At 49.1% G+C, this 6,262-nt stretch overlaps 1 protein-coding gene across 1 annotated transcript in view; it reads left to right on the top strand.

The window, feature by feature from the left end:
* Nucleotides 1-6,262, top strand: part of CDC42SE1 (CDC42 small effector 1) — an 86,266-nt gene that overhangs the window by 40,982 nt on the left and 39,022 nt on the right. The gene's annotated exons all lie outside the window — the stretch shown is intronic.

The following is a 6,262-nucleotide window of genomic DNA, read 5'->3' as shown; positions in this document are numbered from 1 at the left end:
CTCCTCACATCCTGAGGGGCTCGTTCGGGTCTCCGCTCGCGCGGATTCCCTCCTCCACCGCGGGCGGGCGAGACGCCCCTCGGGAGCGACCCAAGGATGCGTCCGCCTTTCGCGGGAGCCAGACCGGAAGTCAGTCCCTGCCTTTCCTAAGGGAGAGATTCCAACCCTTAGTTAGCATCTGGGATTTAACACAGTAGCAACTCTATCCAGAGATGCAAACTGTTACCAAGGTAGCATATGTGGTCAGGGTTAGGCACAAGACTTAGACTTGGAATTCAGTTACAACACCAGAGACAAATTAGCAATAAGAAGGATCTTTATTCAGTACAGAGCTTAGCACAGACTACCAGAGATTACAAAAATAACAAAGGCTAGGGCTACAGGTCAGGAGTATTCATCAGTCCAACACAGTCCAAGTACCAAGGGATTTTGAAGGGAAATCCCATTTTTGCACAGCCATGTGCTCCAAGTCACAAAGCAACTCTTTGTCTCTCAAGAGGCAGCATTTCAGGTGCAATAAAACAGACAATGGAGAACAGGAAGAAGAACTCACTCCCATAGGGATCAAACAATTATACCCCAATTCCAGTAACAAATTAGATGTGACCATCAGCCAATTGCGAGTGGGCATGGGTTTGCCCAATTGTTGGTTGCCATAGCTGCGTGTGGGGATAGGCTATAGGTTTGGGACCCCGCCTGCAGACATCTGACCCAAACTCCAGCTACTTCATTGTGTACGTGACTGGTCGCAAGTGGGCCAGAAAGTGTAGCCATGAGGTCTGGCTTTTGGCATGAAAGTGTGAAAGAATGTGGGTTTATGGCATGGCTATTGAGGCCATGTGGCCTCACCATTTGGCTTGCAACAGGAAACAAGACACAGCATGTTATCAAAAGACATCACAGGAGAAGGCATGTGAATACAGAAGCAATATTTCTATACACAAGGGCAGTCCTCAAAAGAGCTCTCTCAGCCCCACCTACCTCACAGGGTGTCGTTGGGGGGAGGGGAAGGGAAAGGAGTGTGTAAGCTGCTCTGAGACGCCAAGTGAAGGGCGGGGTATAAATCCAATCTCCCCCTCCTCCTCCTCTTCTTCTTCCTCCACAAATGGGCAGCGTGATGGAGTGGTTAAAGTGTCGGGCTAGAATCTGGGAAACCTAGGTTCAGACCCCGACTCTGCGATGGAAGCTCGCTGGGTGACCGTGGGCCCCTCACACACCCTCAGCCTAACCGACCTCACAGGGTTGTTCTGCGGGCAGAACAAGGGACAGGAGTTCGATGTAAAAGTCGCTTTGGGGTCCCCCTTGAGAGAGAAAGGCAGGAAATCAAGTAGATAAAATAGCCCAGGCAAGGCCCAATCTTGGAAGCTAAGCAGAGTCGACTCCAGTGCTCCCTCTAAGTTCAGTTGGTGTGAGCTAACTCACAGTTTTTTAGCCTCCGGCTCACACAGTTTTGTCTTAGCTCAGGAAGGATGCCTCCAGAGCAAACTAATTTATGCAGCAGCCAAATGGCTCGCTCACAACTTTAATGTCAGTAGCTCACAAAGCAGAATTTTTGCTCACAAGATTCCACTGCTTAGAGGGAACATTGGTCAACTCTGGCAAGTACTTGGAAGGGAGACCTCCACAGAATACCAGGGCCGGGATGCAGAGGCAGGCAAGTATCAAGCCCCCTCTCTGAAAGCGTCCTAGCCCCATTAGGGGTGGCCAGAATTCACTACGACTTCCCGGCATGCATGCACGCAAATACAAAAAAAATAAAAAGCGGAACAAATGTATGTTTTCACGGCGGACTGTGTTCCCTTTGGCTTGCAAACACATGGATGTGAAGCTCTTGCCATTGCTTGTTTATAAGTTAACCGCATTCGGTAGCGGTAGACGAATTTGCTTCTCAGCCAGTTCCTTTCCGTCCTGGCTCCAGCGTTCAATTAAATGGAGCTTTTCAAAAGCAAAAGTCAGCACAAGGGGAGACGTTACGAGAGGGGGACGGGGCTTAACGAGCCAGTTTGGTGTCGTGGTGAAGTGCGCGGACTCTAATCTGGGAGAACCGGGTTTGAGTCCCCACACCTCCACTTGCAGCTGCTGGATGACCTTGGGCAAGCCGTAGTTCTGATAAGAGCTGTTCTTGAAAAAGAGCCGTTTCAGTCAAGAGCTCTCTCAGCCCCACCTACCTCACAGGGTGTCTGTTGAGGGGAGGGGAAGGGAAAGGAGTTTGTAAGCCGCTCTGAGACTCCTTTGGGTAGTGAAGGGCGGGGTAGAAATCCAATCTCTTCTTTTTCTCTAATCTGGGAGAACCGGGTTTGATTCCCCACTCCTCCACTTGCACCTGGCTGGATGGCCTTGGGCAAGCCGTAGTTCTGATAAGAGCTGTCCTTGAAAAAGAGCCGTTTCTCTCAGAGCTCTCTCAGCCGTGCCTACCTCGCAGGGTATCTGTTGTGGGGAGGGGGAGGGAAAGGAGTTTGTAAGCTGCTCTGAGACTCCCTTCGGTAGTGAAGGGCGGGATAAATCCAATCTCTTCTCTTCTCCTCTTAACTTTCTGCTGTGATGACAAGGAGGGAATTATATTTGTTATCTGAAGACTTCAGTAGAGATCTGTCCTACATGTGAGCAATGTTCCCTCTAAGCTGAGTCAGCGTGAGCTAGCTCAGTTTTTTAGCCTCCAGCTCGCCCTTTTTTGCCTTCGCTCAGGAAGGGGTGGCTCCAGAGCAAACTAATTGATGCAGCAGCCAAATTGGTCTCTCACAACGTTAATGCCAGTCGCTCACAAAGTCTTAATTTTTGCTCACAAGACTCCACAGCTTAGAGGGAACATTGGCTGTGAGCCTTTGAAACGCTCCCGTATGAGTCCGCCTACCTCAGCAGCAACCCCCAAGGCCCCACCCGAAGTCCTGTGTCCAGTTTTGGGCACCACATTTGAGGAAGGATGTTGACAAGCTTGAGCGTGTCCAGAAGAGGGCAACCAGGATGGTGAGAGGGTTGGAGTCCAAGTCTTAGGAGGAAAGGCTGAAGGAGTTGGGTCTGTTTAGCCTGGGAAGGAGAAGGCTTAGTGGGGACATGACTGCAGTCTTCAAGTATCTGAAGGGCTGTCATGTAGAAGATGGAGTGGATCTATTCTCTCTTGCTCCGGAGTGCAAGACTAGATCTAATGGGTGGGAATTACAAGGGAGTCGTTACCGGCTAAATATCAGGAGAAACCTCCTAACTGTAAGAGTGGTTGAGCAGTGGAACAGTCTGCCTAGGGCGGTGGTGGATGCTCCTTCACTGGACATTTTCTTCTTCTTTCTTTCTTTTTTAAACTGCCCCCAAAGGGGCAGGGTTTTATTACATTTTCCACATAACATACACAAACAATCATAACATATACATACATATACATACATACAAACAGATACATGGAGGTTATTTTCAGTTTTTACGAATATTTATACTGGTGCCTATTCCACCTTAATAACAATTTCTCATGAACTGTGTAAGCAAGTTTTCTGTCTCTATCATCCTAACAGGTATATATTTCATTTAGTAAACTCTTAGTCTGTCTCTTGCAAGCTTGCCTACATATATTTATCATACCAATTATAAAACTGTGACCAAGTATTCTGGAATGTCGAATCTGTTGCGCCTTTTATCAGTAAAGTTAATTTATCCAATTCTGCAGCCTCCAAGATTTTATTTACTAGTTCTCGTTTTGTTGGTATCTCCGGTAATTTCCAATATTTTGCATAGAGAATTCTTGCAGCCGTTGTTAAAAAAACAATCAAATAACGATCATCTTTGTTAGAATTATCAGGTAGAATATTCAACAACAAAGTCTCTGGTGTAAATGGTACTACTATCCCTAGTACCTTTTGCAAGATTTCATGTACCATTACCCAATATTTCTTAGATCTTTCACAATGCCACCACATGTGGTAAAATGAGCCAACCTTATTTTCACATTTCCAACACTTATTTGAACATTTCGGGTCAATTGTAGCTAACCTTTCAGGTGTTACATACCATCTATAAAACATTTTATGTGTGTTTTCTTTATACGGAATAGCTTTCGTAACCCTAATATTTTTCTTCCATATTTGATTCCACTGCTCTAACTACAACACCTCTACAACACCACATGGCATTGGTACCGCCGGACTTACTTGGGACCAACTACAGGATAAGATTCCCCCCCAAGGAACTGACTGTTACCATCATGAGATTTATTCGGGGACCATCCTGTTTTCATGGAGCACTTGACTGTTATCTGTGTTGCCTAATGGTTTTATTGCTTTCATTATGTTCTACGTGGGCTCTGCCCCTTGTGAGCCGCCCGGAGCTCGCTGGGAAGGCTGGGTAAAACTGTCCAAAATAAATAAATAAATTTTGTCTGCCTCAAAAACCCATCTGAGAAGAGCTGGATCGCGTAGTCAGCTCGAGAGCAGCGGCGGATCCCCTAGGATCCCCGGTTCCCCTTCCTCCACCCCGGCTAACCCCGCACTCGTCGCTGAGTCACCCCTTCCCGGAGGCTGCCAGCCAGAGAGCTTGCAATTTTCCGCCGGGAGCCCGGTCCTCTTTTGCATGCTCTTCGGCAGCCCCGCCGTCGCCGTCTGAGGGATGAACACCGCATTGTTCTTGTCTGGCGGGTCAAAAAAGGCGGGGGGGGGGTTGTCGTGGGTTGCCGAGCCTTCGTCTGGCTCTCTCCTTGTTTACAACATGGCTGCTTCTGTCCCGAACGCCTTGGCAACCTTTCAGGAAGTTTTGTTTTCGGTCTGCAGGCCCCCTTTCCCCCAGTTCTTGCTCCATCCCAAAGCAGTTTGCGAGCGTCTGCCAAGTCGGCCAGTTGGCCCCTTCACGTGCGCATACTTTGATTGGTGTTTTCCCCCCCCACCCAAGCTTTGGTGACAGAGACCTTATTTTATCACTGATTTATTTACTTCAGTTAGGCCCCACCATTCTTCCCAAGAGGGACCCAAGGCGGCTTACGTAATTCTCCTCTTCTCCCGTTTTGACCCCACAACTACTCTGTGAGGTAGTTTAGGCAGAGATCGTGTGACTGGCCCATGGTCACCCGGCAGGGCCACCCCTGAAGAGAAGAGATTGGATTTATATCCCGCCGTTCACTACCTGAAGGAGTCTCCTTTCCCTTCCCCTCCCCACAACAGACACCCTGTGAGGTAGGCAGGGCCAAGAGAGCTTTTTCCAGGACTGCCCTAGAGAGAACAGCTCTGAGATAACTTGTGACGGACCCAAGGTCACACCAGCAGCTGCATGTGGAGGTGTGGGGAATCAAACCCGGTTCTCCAAGATTAGAGTCCACGCTCCTAACCACGACACCAAACTGGCCCATAAGATTTGACACAAGAAGGCTGGAAAATATATATGTATAATTTCTATCCCGCCTTTCTCCTCAGCGGAGACCGGAAGCGGCCGATGTCACTCTTCTCTCCTTCTCTCTGTTTTATCCTCACTGCAACCGTGTGGGGGATAGCTTAGGCTGAGATTCTGTGAGTGGCCCACGGTCGCCCGGCGGTGCCACCCCTAAGGAAACCCCACAAGATTTGACACGAAAAGGCTAAAAGTTACTTATTTGTGTTTGTGTGTATGTTTAATTTCTAATCCCGCCTTTCTCCTCACTGGAGCCCGGAAGTGGCTGATGTCTCTCTACTCTCCTCCCCTCTTTTTTATTCTCACAGCAACCCTGTGAGGTAGACCAGGCTGAGAGAGTGTGACACCGACCTCACAGGGTGTCTATTGCGGGGAGGGGAAGGGAAAGGAGTTTGTAAGCCGCTCTGAGACACCTTTGGGTAGTGAAGGGCAGGGTAGAAATCCAGTCTCCTCCTCCTCCTAAATGGTTTCCCACCATGGGAAAAAATGGAAGACGGCGGCACCTTCTTTTGGGGCTCATAGAATTGGACCCCCTGGTCCAAACATTTTGAAATTCTGGGGTTTTTTCCAGGAGAGGCACCATCAGCTATTCTGAAAATTTGTTAGAGCTACCTCAAAAAAACAGCCCCCCCCCCCCCGAGCCCTAGATACCCACAGATCAAGTCTCCATTATACCCTATGCAGATTTTTTAAAAACGTCGCTTTGGCGGCAGCTGGAGCTGCGGTGGCTCAAGTGGTTAAGACGCTGAACTGCAGGCTGTGGAAGGTCGGTAGTTCAGCAGTTCGAGACCCGAGTGTGCCGCATGACGGAGTGAGCTCCCGTCTCCATAGGGTATAATGGAATGCCCAGCGGTCATCCCCCCCCCCCCGTTTTTTGAACCGGGGGGGGGGGGCTGGGCCCCCG

The sequence above is a fragment of the Gekko japonicus genome, unplaced genomic scaffold, assembly GCF_001447785.1.
Source record: "Gekko japonicus isolate JY-2015 unplaced genomic scaffold, Gekko_japonicus_V1.1 scaffold142, whole genome shotgun sequence".
Classification (NCBI taxonomy): Eukaryota; Metazoa; Chordata; class Lepidosauria; order Squamata; family Gekkonidae; genus Gekko; species Gekko japonicus.
Note: the sequence above shows the minus strand (reverse complement) of the source record. Positions and strands in the feature narration are given on the sequence as shown.